At 46.5% G+C, this 18,926-nt stretch overlaps 1 pseudogene across 1 annotated transcript; it reads right to left on the minus strand.

Moving 5' to 3' along the window:
* Nucleotides 1–9,847: 9,847 nt before the first annotated feature.
* On the minus strand, nucleotides 9,848–18,705 carry LOC310890848 (zinc finger CCCH domain-containing protein 11A-like; annotated as a pseudogene). Its single transcript has 13 exons — nucleotides 18,652–18,705; nucleotides 18,306–18,425; nucleotides 17,400–17,523; nucleotides 16,752–16,955; nucleotides 16,107–16,226; nucleotides 15,518–15,598; nucleotides 14,991–15,101; nucleotides 14,190–14,252; nucleotides 13,836–13,931; nucleotides 12,976–13,046; nucleotides 12,660–12,786; nucleotides 11,426–11,544; nucleotides 9,848–10,100 (listed from the first exon to the last, which is right to left on the minus strand). The product of its transcript is annotated as a zinc finger CCCH domain-containing protein 11A-like (transcript).
* Between the last annotated feature and the right edge of the window lie 221 nt (nucleotides 18,706–18,926).

Here is an 18,926-nt window from a genome sequence, read left to right on the forward strand (position 1 = left end):
CACCAGAGCCGAGTACAGGGGCACAATCACTTCCCTAGACCTGCTGGCCACACTGCTTCTTATACAGGCCAGGATGCTGTTGGCCTTCTTGGCCACCTGGGCACACTGCTGGCTCATATTCAGCCGACTGTCAACCAACACTCCCAGGTCCTTCTCGGCCAGGCAGCTTTCCAGCCACTCATCTCCCAGCCTGTAGCTCTGCTTGGGGTTGTTGCGCCCCAGGTGCAGGACCCGGCACTTGGCCTTGTTGATCTTCATACAGTTGACCTCAGCCCATCGCTCCAGCCTATCCAGATCAAATATGTACATGCATACAGGATAAACATATCTATACACACAAGCGTGCACAGTATATGTCGTATGGTATCCATATCGAGAACAACTCGTAGCCCTGATCAGACACGTAGAGTTGCAATCAATTAACAGCAGGAAGACAGCAGATCAAGGATACAGCAAGCTTTGAGAGGCAGGGCAATGCTCACTTTGCCAGTGGCATGGCTGCATGATACCAAGAATTTTGAATTAGTTTGATTTTTTGGAAGCAATTTGTTTTCTTTCTGCGCTGTAGCAAATACCACAGGTTTGCCATCACGTGCTGTTCCCTAATCCATATATCCATCATCATCCATTGCTGCAAGATCATGAAAGGTTAGAAAAGATGACTTAGGTCCAATTTAACAGCCAATGATTTTTCAATGACCAGAGCTGCAACAGATTTTATTTAGCCACAAGCAGGTTTTTTTTTTCTGATGTGAAGTCAGATATTTTGATTTTTTTTTAAGACACTAAATGTCATAAAACCTGCAACCAGACCAGATAAAGTTCAAATTAGAGTGATTCTGAAGCCTTTCATTAAAATGCTGCACATTTCTGTGCAAATTATTTCTGACTCTTCTGGACAAAAGCGGATTAAATAGTTCTTACAAATTAATAATAAAAGGTTGGAACCTTTTACTCACACAAACACTAGTGAATTTTCCAGGAAGTATTATTTTGGCAGGGAATTTTCCCAAATCTAAAGTAAAGAGGGGAAAAGTTGGGTTCCCGTATTAGTTGTTGGTTTTGACTGCTTGACAAAGGGAATAAAAACAGTAGTTAAGTGCAAGGTTTCCTTCTCTTCTTTAGTATTGAGAGGAATCGTCACTTCTGACCTTTAGCACCTTCAGAAACACACTTAGTGCCATGCAGATTCCTCTGCATCTACTTCTAAAAATTACTGGTGCTCCTTAGCATGGAAGTTGGACTTGAAATCTTTCCCAGACTGAGCTCTTTTGAATGCCCAAGGAGCTCATCATTTTGCTTGTTGCCTTCCATTTTCCTGAACAGACCCAGAACGCTGTTCAGGATATGAATGGATCTGGTCTAAGGAATGGGAAGAAAGCAAAAACCAAGGATACCTCACAGCCCTAAATGCCATAAAAAGCAGTCTCATTTTAAAAAAGATCTCCAAAGCTTTTTTTTTTTTTTTTCTCCTTGTTGTGACCCTGCTTTTTAATCACCCAGCATCAGCCTTGCTGCAAAACAGTCTCCGCTGATTTACCTGCTTGTTAAAGCACCCCACAGGCTGCAAGTGTTGTGTGCTAGGTGTCAAATTATATTTAACGGTGCATAGGTAAACCATTCATCTTCCCATGGTCAAAGCACAGAAGAGCCTCCTGCTAACACAGCTCATCCTTGCTGTAACTGCTTTTAAACCTATTTGTTGGTAAGAAAAGAGCTCAGTACACCACCTTCACAGGGCAAAAATTCACATGGAAGAGCAGAAAAACCCAGAAGTGCTTCCTGAACTTCACGTTACCAACAGCACCATCGGATTTAGATCCTTGCCTGGCATCCAGGATGCACGGCCTGCAAGCACTGCTGCGATGTGGAAGTGCCAAGGCAGGTTTTTGGCCTGCCCTAAAACACTTTTTTTTTTTTTTCTTTTACAAACAATACAAAGAGTGTGCCAGGTATGCTGTAATGCCCGTGTGCCAGGTCAATAGAGGATATCCAAACAACAGAGGCGCTTCTCCTAATTTCTGGCGTGAAAACACTTTCACAGCATTCTTTTCACGAAGAAACCCCTCTCTATCTTCTCCAATGCTCCAGGACCTGCTGCAGCTGCAGCGGCTGCGCTGGTACCAGCCGCATCTTTGACAAATCTTTTCAACGGTTCTGCTTTACCTCGGCACAGTTGAGGTCACTCCTCTTCCTCTTCCAGCTGAGGAAGCAGCTTGCGGGCTCTGCCACACGGTCGGTGCAGAAGCGAAAGCTGGGAACACAGCAGTCAAACTCTCACTGCTAACGAAGCCACCAGGGCAGAGGGCTGACACAGACCCGCCAGAGGCGAACCGTACCCGCTCTCCCTCCCGGCTGCGAGGCTCGCCACAGCAGCCCCGACCCGAAGCGCTCACAATGCTTTGCTTGGTGATGTCACCGATGAGTCAGAGTCCCCAGATGAGCATCTGCCTTGCCACTCTTTAATGTTGGTGTTGTTTTTTGGTTGGTTGCTTGCTTGCTTTTGAAACTTATGTAGGTTATGGTAAACCTTCAGGTAAACCACAGATCAATGGGGAAGAAGTCCCACACGAGGGAAGGCCGTGCATTTCTTCCAGGCAATGGCGCATTCTTTAACATGCTGCATTCGACAAAGAAGCTCTCTCCATTTTGCGCAGTGGCAACAGGCACGACTGCAACACACGCACGTGTAGGCAGCACCTGCAGGTCCCAAACCGTTAACCAATTTTTAGATAGCACCAATTTTTTATGTAGTTGCTTTCCCTTCATCCATAACCCCTTTTTTCCTTTCTTTATATCGGGTGGCTCTCCTCCATTGTTCTGTCATTTTACTCCCCAGTGTCTGAGCAGGCACTGGGAATCGTTTCCAGAGGAAGGGTACTGCTGAAGCTACAACATTTACTCTCAGGGAAAAGAGAGTATGTGAAAGAATACATACTTCCTTTCTTTTTCCTGTTGTTTTTTTTTTTAAATCTCTGAAATCAACGCTGCGGCCTGGCAGCAAATAACTATGGGAGTAATGATGATTCCTCATCCTCACTGTAACGTTGTAGTTAATGTCATAAAGAAGCAATTTCCCCAGGCAGTGGCCATTTGAGATGGGAAGGGGCAGTAAGAGGAAGTTTTCCTTAGACTAGCTCTTCCCCCAGAACACCTCGCCATCCAGCAACAAATTCAATTCACCTGCTCCGCCTGATCAGTCAAACGCGCGTCCGACTCCAGCACACGTCACAGCGGTGGTTCTGACGTGGTTTGAGAATCACCTATCCGCAGAATATCTCGGGTTTGTACACTCAAATAACGCAGTCTTTTCCAAATAAGGCCCAGAGCTCACACTCCGAGTGCAGCCTAACAGCACCAGAGGGCCGGTAGGCTAAACATTCCCATCCTGGCAACAGGACTGACCCGGGCAACAGTAAGCATCCCTTCTGCACTTTCGTCGTGAACATCAACATAAGGAAACAGAGACCTCCTCGATCCAAGTTTGAAGAAACAAACACAAAGGTCACCCAAGCGGGTTGTTTTCAGCAAACTAACGGAGAAATTAAGGTGACAACCGCGTGCATCCAGAGTTAGTTAGATCCCGAAGGCAGTTCCTTTGGGAAACGCAGGAGCAGCGCGCCAGATGACGGCTACCTTACAGCGCACCCCTCAGAGGCACTGCTACGAAAGGAAGGCAGAAGGTTGGAACTCAAAATAACTCGCAAGGCGCCCGTTAAGGGGGAAGCTTTAATTTCCTGAGCAGAACCTCCCCCCTGAAGGCAGCCCAGGGACTCTTTGCTTCCCTAGGGAGACGGCAGGGACGGGGCAGGGCGGTGGGATGGAGGGACACAGGGCCAGATGGACGGCCAGACGGCCAGATGGATGGACAGACGGACGGCCAGACGGCCCAAAAGGCCTGAGCAAGGGCTGAGGAGCGGGAGGGAAGGGCAGGGCGAGGGGAAGGGGAAGGGCGGCCCTGGGCCTGACAGGGCACCTTGGGCCTAACCCCGGGCAGCAGCTCCCCATCTCACAGGGCCCACGGGGGGCTGCCTGTAACAGGAGATGCGGGCAGGTAAATTTTACAAGCACTGCATCACAAATACCCTGCAACACCTGAACTATTCACTGGGACAGCCTCCTTCCTCACCTCCTGAAAGCTCCAGCTGGCAAACCAAGGACAAAATGAAAGGCAGATGTGGAGGACCTCGTAAGATACTGTTTTGTTCCCTACGTGCCCACTGCTGGTGACACGTAATGCCTCCTGTTCCCAAACGACATCGGCACGTTACATCTTTACTACATGCTGAAAGGAACTCAGCAACTTGAACACAACTTAGAATTACCCATCTCGGCAGCAGGCTGTCCAGCTGAAGCTGCTTTAGCCAATCAAGTGTGTCACGCTGCCCCTCAAAGGTTTCTTCCTGGGAACGTCTGCTGTGACACTCCTGACGTATTACTTCTCGGAATGGCAGAACTGCGCTGGGTAGGCCCCACAGCAAGACTCGTATTTCTGTCCTTCCCTTTCAGGAAAGGATCTCCCACCTTGAATTTATTAATTTTCATGATGATGATACACAAATTGAAGTTTTGAAAAACTGAATGCTGATTAACAGATTTCTAGCACAGCCTGTGCATCAAAATTCATTTCTCTCCATTTAGGTAATCTTAGTTTCTGAGTTACAGTTACAGTCAAAATTTTTCTTCTTCGATTTTTTTCTTTTTCTTTTTTTTTTTTTTTTTTTTTTGTGATCAGAAAAACGAGGGGACTGGCTGTCCCAAGTCAGCCGGGGAACTTCTCTTTGGTCGATGCATCAAGCAACTCAGCTCTCTTGGGGAAACTTAAATAGAAAAGACAGATCTCCAAACGGATAAAAAAAATAAATCAAATGATAAAAACCCAACCGACACATCTGATACCCCAGCTTATTGAACAGCACAAGGGTTTAATCTACAGGCTCTGTCCAAAGCAGCAAGAAGTGACAGATTTAATCCAAACCAGTTGCCCGCTCTCACTCTCTGATCTGGAGACGTTATTGGACAAGCATGCATAGCAGTAACACTTGTAAACACTGGGTTACTGCACCACAGCCCCAAATCCCTCACGGGCCCACTAAGATACTTTTACTGACTGATCCACAATAAACACTCCCAAAAAGATTCTCAACAAGCTAAACCCTGTTTAGAAAGAATCTGAGGAACCTGTCACTGCAGCAACAAAGGGCTGCAATTGTATGCAAAATCTCCAACACCCTCCTTAGCACCCTGCTAGCTCAAGGACTGTGTGGGGCTTCCGTGCCCTGAACGAGTCCACCCTGGCCACATAACGCAGATGTAATGGTCAAGAAAGCACATAGCGTTATCGAAACTTATCAGATCCACAGCAAAAGGAAAAGCCCACGCTTCTATATTTCTCCTCCTTCTCCATTCACAGAAGGAAGAGACTGAAAACAGGCAGATTTGTGGTTTACATTTACAGTTAATGTGAAAAATGGCTATTTGTGAAATACATCACGTATTGTTTCAAGCTACAAACAACTCGCTCCCACAAAGGAAAGACTTTTGACCTCAGCATGCAACCCCAGTTACAAATAACTTCCTATCTACCAGTGGGCCGCGTTCCCCTGGCACTCAGTCACTCCGCAGCACGGCAGCCACCTTTGTTCTAAGGATGGCAAATTCTACTTAGAAACGCTCTGTAGAAGAGTGATGTTGTCCCCTTTTAACACGATCCAGCCTGCAGCAAAGAGAAGGGAAAGAGGGGATTAGAGAGAGCCCAGAACCTGAGAATAATCTCGTGTTTTCAGAAAGTGTTTTGTGTGGTTGAGCAGGGTTTTGCCCATCATGCAGAGTGCAGGCCGCCTGGTATTACACGTTTCAAAGACCAGAACTGGTCTCAGGCAGGGACAGATTCTCCTTCATCCAGCAAAATCAGCAGCTCAAAAATCATCAGGGACAGAGATGTAGCCAGGAATTGCTCACTGAACTTCAACAGCAAGGCTCGTCACACGGTTGGTACGTCTCAGTGCTGCTACCTAGAAGGCTCACCCGGGCAGGTTTCAGACCGCGCGTCACTCGGGTTGCACAGACACACGACACACCCAGCTGTTTCCTTGATTTTGCCTTGGAGTGAATCTCCTCTGCGTCGTCCAGCGCCAAATTCACGTACTCGTCAAAGCCCTAGAAATCGGCAACAGTGGCAATTAGTTCAGCAACAACACGAACCATCGTCAGCTGTGCTGACCCAGGCTGGACAACGAAGACTAATTGTTAGAGAAGCACGATTTCTTTTTTCCCTTGGGCTAGTTTTTCTTGACAAGAAAAAATAGGATTGTGAATGAGGGAAAACAAACTAACGATGTAACGTGGGGTCGTGCTGACACTCACGATGATGCAGCCTTCTATCCGCACGTTCACTTGCTCAGCCACACCTGGATCCTCGAGCTCTGCAGAACGAAGGAGGAGAGTAAATTGGAACACAAACACCGCGAGCAGTTTTGTTCTCTCTCGTGTGTTCAGAAATACCCGCTAACCATAGCCGCTAGAGCTCCCAAAAACTCCAAGGAGCAACTCTCAGGGGCAGTTTCAATTAACAGTCTGACATTTTAGAGTCTTATATGACTGGGTGAATACTACACGTTTGCTGAAGGACACGTTTCCAGTCACAAGGGAACACTCCTGCACGCCCGGCTGCACGATCCCACTCCCGTTAACACGAGGGGGAAACGCCGGGCTGCGCAGCAGCTCCTTGTACCCACCACCACGCCGCACAGCTCTCCATTCCCCACAAACCTGCCCCGAGCAACGGGTGGGAGCCGAAAACTCAGCGAGGGAGATCCCCGGACCCTCCCCGCTCCCCCCACCCCCTCCAAATCCCCATCCCCATCCCCTCCCCGTCCTCTCCCCGCGCTACTCACGCTCTGCAGGTAGCGGAAGATGAGGTTCTGGGGCACTGCGTGAAGGGCTCAGCACGGGGACAAGAGCTCCAGGCCCGGGACAAGGCCTCAAGACAAGGCCTCAAACCCTGCAACGAGGCCCCAGGGCCCCGGGACAAGGCCTCAAGGTCCGGGCCGAGACCCCTGAGGCCCGGGCCGCCCCCCACCCGCTCCCCCGTCGCTCCCCGGCCGCAGGAAGGCTACGATGGGCTGCACCATCACCGTCTGCACCTTCTGGTCCTGCCCGCGGTACGCCATGGCTGCCGCCGCCTCGCTGCTCCCGCCGCCCCTGCTGGGCCGCCTCCGGAAGCCCCTGAGGCCGGGCGGGAGCGCACAAGGGACGCTGGGATGCTGGAGGAGCGTGGGGGGCCGCTCTAGCAGGCCGGGAGGACCGCGTCTCTATGGTCGCAGGCAGGAGTCCCTGCGCCAGCTTTATTGGTGAGCAGCGAGGCTGGGGGGGGGAGGGGGGCAAGACAGCCTTAAATAAAATACAAATATAAAAAGTGTTATAAATGGCTGTTATAAATCCAAATAGGATTACAATCAAAGTTTACAATTTATTAAACGAATAGAGGCAAGCAAGCAGCGCTGGGTGCGCCGGGAGTCTCTGCTCCCCCAGGACGCACACCTGTTACGTAAGGCGGCTGGTTTTGATGCTCCCAGGCTAATACATATTCATTACTACTTCGAGAAGAGGCAGGGTTATTAGAATTGGTTTCCGGAATCCGAAACCCCTCCCAGGGGCGCCTGCGTATCAGTCTCTGGTGGTCTCTCGGGGCTTGCTCGGGCTGAATGCTGGTTGTCTTCCTCCCAGGCTTTTGTCCTTCAATTGTCCTTCATCTCCCCCTTCCTCCTCGTTTGGGAGCCTCTGCGCCGGATTTCAGAAACTCTAGCAACATCCCCTGCAGTAGTCAGCACTTTTCCCTAAAAACCCCTTTGTTCTCTTATCACCTAGACCCGGGCCTCGATGTTAACCCTTCAAATCCCTTAGTGACACGAATTGCTGGACCATTCCTTACAAAAGGAAGGATAAAATATGTAGAGGAGCAATGGCACACGCGAAAGCCCAGCGCCGCGGGCAGAGGCAGCGAAGGTTGACGGCAGAACAGTGCTCGGTTTGAACACGGAGAGGGAAAGCGAGGGGAAGGTGGCCGAAGCCGGCCGCAGTCTCTGAGCTCTCCTCCTCCTGATTGTTTTCTCTCAAAGCCATTTCTGTCTGTGTGCGGGCACCCGGAGCCGGCAGAAGTCCCCGTGAAGTCCTTCGGCAGGACGGAGGGCTGCGTGGGCTCCAGTGAGAGAGGGAGTTAGGAGAATCTTATCAAGTAGAGATAGAGCGCTGACGGCATTAAACTAGGATGCTACTTAGTGTCTTTGCTAACTATGGTGCATTGTGCCAATTAACTAAAGCAAGAAGCCTTGGGCCCCTTACCAAGGTCAGTCTCCTAATAAGAGAGCGAGCCTATCTTAAGAAACTGGGAGAAACTGGTCCTGCAGGTGGACAAGAGCCAAGGAGCAACTGAGTCTGTGCAAAGACAAGAGGTCAACTAGCGGTGACGAGGAAGAGTCATCAATCTTCATGCCCACGACCTCCCGTGCTGCCCAGCGCTGAATAAACATACCTACTTTACAATCTCACTGATTGTGGAGTCCCTTTTCCGCAAGTCGCCAGCAGCAGTTTCTTCCGCAGAGGTTTTCCCAGAGCCGCTTCAAAGCTTCCCTCGCGGAGCTGGGGCGTCGCAGGGGGTCATCAAAGCACGCACGTACACACACACACACACACACACACACACACAGGCGTTGTTGTCCAAACAGAAAGTATTTACAACAAATTCGACAAGCGGTTTTTCTCTGCCAGCAGCAAATGCCTGAGGGCCCCTACAGCTTCACAAATCATAGCACAAAGAGCCTAAAGTTCCTCTAAAATTTAGGGAAATAATTCAAAATAGATCTGCTAGGGGAAAACGATCACTGGCGGCAGGGTACACAATACACGCGAGCCTCAGCTCTCCTCCGCAGAGTCAGTGCCCACGCCCAAGTGCGACGCTGATGGCACCCGAACATTTGCTGTAGCAGGCAGCAGAGCCAGCAGCTCAGGGGAGCAATTTTAAAAACCAGGAGGCACTTAAACCAACCCTTAATTGACCCAGTTACTGCAGGAGAGTCCCGACTACTCGCCCTGGAGTCCTACTGTCACCAGCAAAAAGCACCAACCAAAGCTTGGGGGAACTTTGGTACAGCACAAGAGAAGGGAGTGGGGGTAGCGTAGCCGTATCGCAGAGCTGCTGCTTTTCACACCATTTTATCATCCCTGATAATTGAAAGTAAGGCCGGGTGGGCTGACCCCACCACCACCACTCCTGGCAGCATGTTTGGTCCACAACGCTAGAATAATTATTCTGCTCCCTCCCGCCCCTACAGCTTCATCATCTGAAAAGATTACAGTCAAAACAATGGCATACACAAATAAAAGTCAAGAGTTGACATAGTAACTCCGGGATTTGGGTATCAACTGTCCGAGAAATCAGAACACCCAGGCTTCACAATGTGCCCAACATCGAGCTGTGCCAAGGGGGGGCGGAAGGAAGAAGCTTTCCGTTTAAGCCTTCAGAGCATCGCTCCATCACTACGTCAATTCACAGCCACCACAGCGTGCCGATGGACATCTTTCTGTGCCAAAAGAAACAAGTGCTTTGTCCTCTTGATATCAAAGGTAGCCACCTATAGTTACGGAACCATGCACAAGACCTTAACTCTGACCAGCAGGGAAACTTAGGACAACTGAGTGCAGATCCTGCCAATTTCTACCAGTTCCAACTGTGCTTTAAGTCTCATTGCAAAGCCTCAGTTCGAAAAAGGATCACCTCGGGGTATCCAACAAGAAGAAGAGTTGTTTTTTTTTTGTTTTTTTTTGTTTTTTTTTAATATACCATAGGACTATGCAGTTCAATCATCAATCATCTTGGAAAGCTCAAGGAGGAGGTCATCCTCATCCTTCCCTGGGTCCAAGTCGAGCTCGGCTTCCAGTATGCCGTCTGAGAGTTCCCAAAGTAGCGTCTCTAAATCCTCGTCTACAGATACGGGCGCGTTGCCTGTGGAACTCAGCCGGCGTGTCCTTGCTTCTTCTAGCTGGGAAGAAGCTGAAGTCGAGCTTGAGAACTCCATTGGCTCCACAGATTCTGCCTGGCTTCCAAGATGTGCTTCAGGTCTTGGCAGAGCAAGGAAGAGAACAATCAGTATATGCCATTTCTTAACGGGAAATCCCTTTTCTGCAAACCGGCTCTTAAAACCGTAGCCAACCCCTCCTGCACTTCAATCTTACCCAGGGATTGTTATTCAATTAACCCAGGGCGACATTTAGAGCCCAATATATTAGCAGGTACATTTTTCAGTTTGGGGGTTTCTCTGTGAAGCCAGAGCACCTGGAGTCTAGCAAAGATGGTTCAATTGTTGTAGCAAGAGGCACTTTGCCACCTTGCTTAATTTTCCTGTAAAAATGTTAAGAAGTCTCCATCTGCAAATATCTGTTTGCTAAGTTAGTCATTTTTCCCACGGCACACTCAGCAGAGTTTGCTCCCCACTACAGGAAGCTGATCTGCAGCCATCACTTCCCTCTGCTCTCCCTGCACTCTTGTCACCTTGTATGTTTGTTCGGGTGGCATTCTTGAGGACCAAAAGGCAGAGGACACTACTCATCATTTATCACCTCACGAGGAAGTAGGAGAACTTCACCTCATCCTCATTTAGGTATTCAGACAGAGCAAGAAGTCACTGGAAAGCTGTACCGACTTGCAGCATTTAAAGAAAGTAAGTCTAATTAAGCATTCCTGCTAGCTGCTAGAAAGTCATTTCACGTGACTTATTCCTCTGATGGATTTGGGCTTTAATTATCTCAGAACCCTCCTTTTTTCCCCACGTGTGACAGAACTTATGTTTCACTGGGGATATACACCGATTGAGAAAAAGAACAAGTTGTGGTCATCACCTGTTTTGGGGATTTTCTTCAAGTCTGGTGGCTGGGACGTGCTCCAGCGTGGCTGGAACAGCCTAGAAAGCAGCAAAACAGCATTTAGGACTCATGGGTAAAAGATTCCTTACTAGCTTTTTCCTCCATGCTGCTTCTCCTCTGGCATTGCGGAGCCTTAGCCAAAATACAAAACCAAGGTGCTCCTGAAGAAAGTTAATATTCACTTGGAGGTTACTAATGATCTTGTGTCTTTTAAGAACACAGCATTAATGGACAAAATCCTCCACACCAGAGAAATCACAGAATCACAGAGGACTAAGTAAATAGTGCCATTAATCTAATAAATATGGAAGGGTACTACAAGAATTCTGTAGGCAGCTACTGGATTTAAAAGGAAACAGAAAGCCTGTAGAACTTTTGAGTTTTCCATCTTTTCTCCTAGAGGAGGGTGTAAATTTTACAAGGGATCCATTTCTGCATTAGCCCCTGTCCTTACCATAGCTGCTTTTTTGGCTGGAGGTCCCATTGTGTCAGCGTCAGAGGCAGTCCGTGGCTTCACAGCTGCTACAGCAGAGGGAAAACTGCCAGGTGCCTTACGTTTCAGTGCCTTCTTCTTGGGGGAAGCGACTTTCCCATCCCAAGGCTTCGCAAACATGTTAAAGTTGGCTAGAGTAAAAGGAAGAGAGAACTGATACAGTCTTGCTCTGCCTCATGAAAAATCCACGTTCTCTTCCTCATTTCCACGGCCCGTCTACACAGTTAACTGTATTTGGCCAGCAGAATTACACTGCCATTGCCTGGATTCTCAGCAATATCTTCCACATAGTAAACTCCGTCTACCAACAATCCATACAAAGGAACAAAGGAACTGAATAGCTACAGTAAATCATAATCCAGGACGAGGGAAACTCAGACACAGAGCGATCCCAAGTGCAAGCAATACTCTAAGACGTTGTATGAAGTCTAGTAAGATTCACAAATGTTGACAGCTTTTGTATTTAAAGTCTTGCTCCCTCTAGGAAAGGAAAAGCAGCAGGTATAGTAAGACAAGAGAGTGTATGCAACTGTTGTACCAGCTTCCTCTCCCCTGCAGTGATGTCCCACAAAATCTATTAAGTTGTTCTACAAAATCCAAATTTGTAGAGTCATATTCTAGTCTCCCATTCCTGACCTAACATCTGGCTGGCAGGAGAAGAAACGAAAGAAAGCTGGGTACTTGTTTTCTTTGTGTGTTTATTTCCTCGTGTCCCATGAGACAGAGAGAAAGGCTACAATGTGCAGTGCATGCAGCCTTTAAGCCCTCCTTATCTCCCTCACACAATCTCATTTTACAAAGTTGATATAATCTTAACAACGAGGCCTTTGATCCTCTGTCATTTTTGACAGAAACTGGCCCCCCACATTAAGACGCTGAAGCATGCTTTACAAACACATACACGTGTCAAGTTAAGCAACACATGCCAAAGAGGAAGGTGAACTTGAACTCAACGCAGGGAGGACTTCATACCATAAACAGATGGCAGAAAAAAACAGAATACCAAAATTAGACTAAAAAGCCCCTCAATGTGTTAATTTTCTAGTGGGAAATACAGAATACCATCACGTAATTAACGAAAACAGACATGGTTGCATGTTCTGGCCCTTCTTTGCCTTTGAACTTTGCAGCCTTAAACTCTTTTATCCTCTGCATTGAAGGAAAAAGCAAAGCAGATCCTGAGCAAACGGAACTTGCTCAATATGGGAAGCACCTCACCGGGGCAGGTATTAAAGCATCTTATTACCTGATAGCTTTGTGTTCCATAACGATTTCTGCCCGGCTGGGGCAGGTCCAGGTTGTGCTGGGGGAGCTGGCACATTTTCTCCACTCTGCTGCATCCGCAGAGCTTTCTCGCGCTTTATTTCTTCCAGGGTTTTAACACGCACTTCTCCTTCTGGCTTGGCTTTACCTGCCGGCTCCTTCGACTGCACTTTGCTGGGCCCGGAAAGAGTGAGCACGCTCTGCTTCTTGGGCTCACCCTCAATTTTTGCCCCTGCGCTGGGATCTTTGGTTTTACCATGCCATTCAGCCTGGGCTTTGGCTTGACATTCTCGTCTCTGAAGAGCTCTCTCACGACGGATTTCCTCCAGTGTTTTCACATGGACCTCTCCCTTTGGCTTAGCAGCCTTCCCTGTCATCATCAAGAAATGAGAAGCGCCAACATTTAAAGAGAGTCCAACAATAGTTTAAGTCTCCAAAATTTGTCACAGTACTAAGGAAAACTAAGCCTGAGCGTTCCCAATAACGCATCTTAGGACAATAGCCTAACATTCTCCTCCTCCTCTGAGCCACTTGTTGTATTTTGAAGACCAGCCCTATCCAGAGAGAGTTGCTACACAGAAATGCTAGTTTACTTGATTACTTTTTCAGACTGCATTTCAAATTCCTGCTCCCGGCAGTGGCTCTATTCTAATTGTATATGATGGTTCACAGAAGCAGCTTAAAACCTTGACAAGGCACAAGCGGAAAATAAACACACACCTAGAGCCAGATTTCTGATAGTGGCTGTCAGAAGAGCTTCAGCACTCGAGCAAGAGGAATCAGTTCTTTGTTTTCATTTGAATTCCTTTTTAGGGCTGTATGAAAACGGTCTAAGTTCACGGAAAGGAAGAAGGAGAAAGTATATTTAATAGCCAGTTGTTACCTTTCGCAGTACTAGTCCGTTGAGAAGGTAATCCTAGCCTCTCCTTCACAGACTTGGGAACTTGAACTGCAAAACAGAAAAAGACCAAATTAGGGAGGCTGCATAAACGTCAACTTTGTGTTCACATTCAAAAACAAGGCAGGAAAGGTAACTTTGAATCCCGGTGATTAAGACCTCAGCCAACATGCAAAAAGAAACATCGCAGGAAAAGGACAAACAGAAAGCCTAACTACAAAACCCGTGAATCACATCCAGATGCCTGTTTAGTAGCTGTACCTCTCTTTGGTGCTTTGTCAGCATTTCCCGGAACCTCCACCTTCTTCCCCAGCCTTTCAGCAAGGCTGCGCTTCACCGGAAGGGCGCTTACATCAGCTTCAGACAGAGAAAACAAGGAATATTTTAAGAACATTTCTTTGCAGGAAGATTTGAGAACAGTCAACCACAAGCTTCTATTTTTCAAGCATATTTTCATAAAATTGCCTTTCAGCTGCTAAATGGTTTTTTTGCCATTTCTGCAGTCAACACAGATCTCCACTGCAACGCATTTTCCTCTCATACGTCAAAAATACTCTTCAATGCAGTCATATAGAGAAGGCGGCACCTAAATAACAGCTCATAAAAAGTTCTTACCCACGGAGGCTTTCCGTTTTCCTTGTTTCTCAGCAAGATCTAGTCGAACCACAGGTTCCTCCCCTAAAACAAAAGTAAAATTTTTCTATTTCATAGAAACCAGTAGCCAATAGAAATAGTATACTGTTAGCCCATGTCCAAAAAAAACCCAGCAAGGCACTGTTTTGACAGCTAAACCACACAAACTCATATTTCAACTATAATTAACTTAGAAAAAGTATCCATAGTCTCAGTGTTTGCCTCAAATTCCAGCTGAATGTAGTCGAGAATGAATCTGAGTCTGCTTGACAGCTATACTTTGTGCAGAACAGAGCTGCATAAGCAAGCAGAATATTATTAGGTACAAATGCTGAGAAATATTCCTTTCTAAGGTGAATGTCTATGGGTAGAAGTACTTCTTCACTTCTTTCCCTTTCAAAGGAATTTGCACAACTCTAAACAATATAATTTATACACAGACTCCTATCGCACTACTGTCCACACGTGCCACTGTCAGCCTCTTTAAAGCTTCAGAAATTGCTTCTTACATAGCACTGTCCTCTAGAGCTCTTTCTTCTCGTTACTCTCCTGTTTTTCAGTTATCCCCCTATTTGCATACTGACACATTTTTTTCTTTCTCCTGCTACTGCACTTAACCTGAGCACCAAAGCTTTCCAGTACAACCAGGGACTTTCAGCATAAAAGCATGTTTTGAACAGAAGGCGGCAGCACCAGGAGGCTAACAGGGGTGAATTGCCTTCCTTCTTGCTTAACCTTCCAGTTTAGGAGTAATGAAATCAAAACAAAAGCATGAATTATTACCTTCCTCTGTAGACAGTGTCACAGTTCTCACCACTGTCCGGACATTTTCCTTTTCCGGAGCAGGAAAAATCATAGAATCGACGGGAGGAAGAGAAGATCTTGAAGGACCTTCTGCTCAGAGCAAGCAAAACATAAGGAAGTTTACCAAACAGAAAAAACTATCACGAAGAACAAAAAACTTTAATTATTCATTACTGTCAAACATACAGTGACCAGAGCATGCAAATAAGAGAGGTGACTAGTTTGCCTCTGGTTGCCCTTGGAATTCCCATCTAGAATACCAGCTGGCTGAGAATCAGGTTGCTCGATGCCTCCAGCTAAACATGGAAGTCTATCCCTCAAGCAGCTCCCAGCCACCATCACCTGCCATTCTGAAGCCAATCAAATTTCACTTCTTTGGCAAAATAGTTGGATTCACCAAAGCATAGCCAGCTACCCGGTATTACTGGAAGAGGTTTTTTTTGAAAGAAAAATCATCACACAGGATGAAGGTGAACCGGGTAAGGAAGCAGGGAATATTAACTCACCACCGTGTCTCTTAGTTTTTTCCTTCATTTTCTGCAATTTGATTTCTTCAAGTGTTTTTATTCCAAAATTCAGACCGTCCTCTGAAAACAGAAAACAGTTAATGAGACTAAGGCTTAGAGGCACTCACTGAGGACCACAGATCCTCAGGCTTCTTAGTGCTCAGGAACTTTCAGAAGTATTTAGAATAAAGCCTGTCAACACTCCTCACAAGTGAAACAACCATAGAATCAATGGCATTTTGCCCCTCCTTTCACCCTTCAGGGTAAAAACTGTAGTTTTAATTTTAATCCATTTACGTGATATTAGATCCCTCTATCGTTAGATATGGCTTTCAACAGTGGTTGCCAGGCTGCACGTGCAGCCATTTAAACTCCATGCTGTGACCCTGTTTTGTTCTCCAAAAGGAAAGAAAAGCAGTTCAACTTTCTGACCCAATGGGCACATGATGGTATCAGGGAGAAATGAGATCATGGAAATAACCGAGTCCATTCAGCACCCCTACATTCTGTTGTGTTTTTACGCCACATTGCTTTTGAGTTAATTGTCAAGTTATCCTGCCGATTTATCCTACTACAGGTGCTGGAATACCTTGTTTAGCAGTAGTAGCACTGGCTTTCCGAGTGGAAATCATCCGTAATCCATTTTGGCCTTCCTCAGCTGGTTGCTGGACGGGAGTTTTAGTTTCTTCTCCTTCCGCAGAAAGCTGGTCTGAAGGGGAAAAATCTATTCAGTTATGCATAGGCCAGATTGTTCGTGATTATGTAGCTCATGCAATGACACTTCAGTCCATGGTTCCTATAAAAAAGTTGGGTTTTTTTTGTTTTTTTTTTTTTTTAATACAGCTACACTGACCTGATGAACTCGTAAGTAGACTACCCTAGGACAAAACATCTAGGACTCTAGATTCTCTCTGCAGCTTTAACTACTACACGACATATTACTCTTCAGACAAAAAAAAAGGAATTTCCTTCCTAGTTTCACATAGAGCTTTACACAACAGACCAGCTAAAGCCAAGAGTGGTTCTAAGCTTTCCTCCAACATTTCAGGTTCTGTCCACTGACTGCCAGACAAAGCCACCAGTGACCTGAGCGGACTGCCTGCCCTATCGCTAGTCAGACCTCAGGTCATCTGTGATTTATACATTCATTTACAGCACAAATTCCTTCCAAGAACCAAAGACTTACACAATCATTTACAGCACAAATTCCTTCCAGGAACCAAACCATGCTCACCATCATCATCTTCATCATCATCTGCAGCATTGATTACAACTGGAGGGTGTGTAGGGCTTGGGACATTTTCCGAGTTTTCCACTTTCATCACCCGCCTTAGCTATGGAGAGGGATTGGACTGGACAGAAAGTTTGTTTTGCTGCAGTGACATCTGAGCCACTTTCAAATCATCGTCCGCGGACTCAGGCGGACTTGGCAGTGTAGCTAGAGGAAGAGGAGGATCATCAGTAATATGGCAGTTTAAAACTTTGACCACAATGCACGAAGATGGTAGCTAAGGCAGATAACCTGCACAGGCAATGAATGCAGCATCTCCTTTTGCCCATCCCGCCACTGTTTACACCGTGAACAATGACTTGCCTTCAAACAACAACACATCTCCCTGCCACCCAGCAGAAGACGAAACAACAGAAAGCAAACTGCAAGGCAAATATCACACAAAGCAGAGAGAAGCTGAGCATGAAAGCAGAAAACAAATACCAGCAGTACAGCAGCAGTACACTCGGTTTAGCTGACCACCTAGGACTGCAGACCTTTTCCTGCACTCACAAATGAACGGTTACCTGATGTCTCCTACACTATTGGCACCCACTAAGTAATATGCAAAATTAATTCTTCAATACTTAAAGAAAAAGGACCTAAACTCACTCTTGCTTGGTGGTAAGAAGACGCCATCGATGTAACGTCCCTTTGCGTGATGAAAAGCACAGTTGGCTTTCTGACAGCCTACTGGCTGCTTCTCCCAGTAGCAGGGAATCTCAGCGCGCTTTTTCTGAAGACAGAAAGAAAGACAAGCTCGTGATAACATGCACCTAAGGTTTGCAAAGAGATGCACAGTTCCAGGTCACGACAGCGATAGGGCTGTCACAATACAGTGCTGAAACATCATTCCAAAGGTCAGTTTATCACGGAAGTATAGTATTTCCGGGCATATTCACAAAGTTTGCAGAAGCTGTAACCACTATGCACGTTTAGCCTTGTCATCATTCAGTTTGAGAAGACAGGCACTCTCAGACATCAGTTTAGGGTGGGTTAAACTAATACACCCAGGATTATACTAGGATTATTCAGAGGGAAAAAGAACATCTTAAATTGCCTACGTTAACTCTATCCAGAACTACTTCTCGGAGACTTCGTTCTTCTGCACCTTTAACTTTCCCCACTGCTTCCTAGCCCAGGCAGCTAGAACAGCATTATCTGAAGGACTCCGGGACACAAGAGACCTGATAGATCATTATCAAGCCTGCTCTCAGGAGGCTAGTACAGCCTGTTTATTACCCCCCTGCTCCAGCAGCTTTTAGCAGTCTAGTTAGCGGTTATTCTGCATCTGTTGAGAAAATACTGTCGGCGTCTAATAAAAGAAAATCTTGCTAAGACATACCTAAGGCATTGATTTTATTTCCCTCTCCTTCCTCCCACCCCCTCCCCTGCTAACAGAAACCAGTGTAATTCCAAAGCAAAGGACTCTGTCCTGCAAAAGCACAATCAGCACACCTACAGCACTGAAAAATGCTTTTGTTGATTTATTTTGAGAACACATCTTTAGGCACTCACATCGATTTCCATGTGTCTGAATCGGCAGACATTCCTGAAACAACGACCCTCCTGCCACAGCGTGCAGACTGTCTCGTTCCCCAGAGCAGCTTCACAGTGGCGGAAGGAACAGTTGTCTCCCTGTAACCAAAAGGAAACCAACAAGGAAAATATAGTACAGCCTCAAAAACGTCCATGCTACTGCCTCAGGTTGCTACGATTGAATTCAGAATCTATCTGGTTATCACGTTAACCAAAGACCAGTGTGCCTCCTCCTCCTACTCTACCCCTTCCTGAAAAAAAAAGAAAAAAAAAAAAAAACAACAAAAAAACAAAGCAAAGCAAAGCAAAAGAAACCCAGCCATACCTTGGTACAGGTAGAATAGAAATAGAAGTAGCAATCGTCTCCTTGTTTAGACATGCCAACAAGTTCTGATAACAAGCTCGGGTTCTCTCCACAGGGACTTCCTCTGCTCTTGGAGAGAGCTGTCTTCACCCTTGCTTGGGCTGAAAGTCTTCCACTGGCTTGTGATCAGTGAAATCTTCTTTTTAAAAGTAACCCTAAACAAAGTACCAACAAGTGAAAAATAATGAGTAACAAGCATTTTTCCAGCTTTCTTCTGTTCATCAAATTAGTCTCTT

This window comes from Anser anser (genome assembly GCF_964211835.1).
Source record: "Anser anser genome assembly, contig: HAP1_SCAFFOLD_345, whole genome shotgun sequence".
NCBI lineage: Eukaryota > Metazoa > Chordata > Aves > Anseriformes > Anatidae > Anser > Anser anser.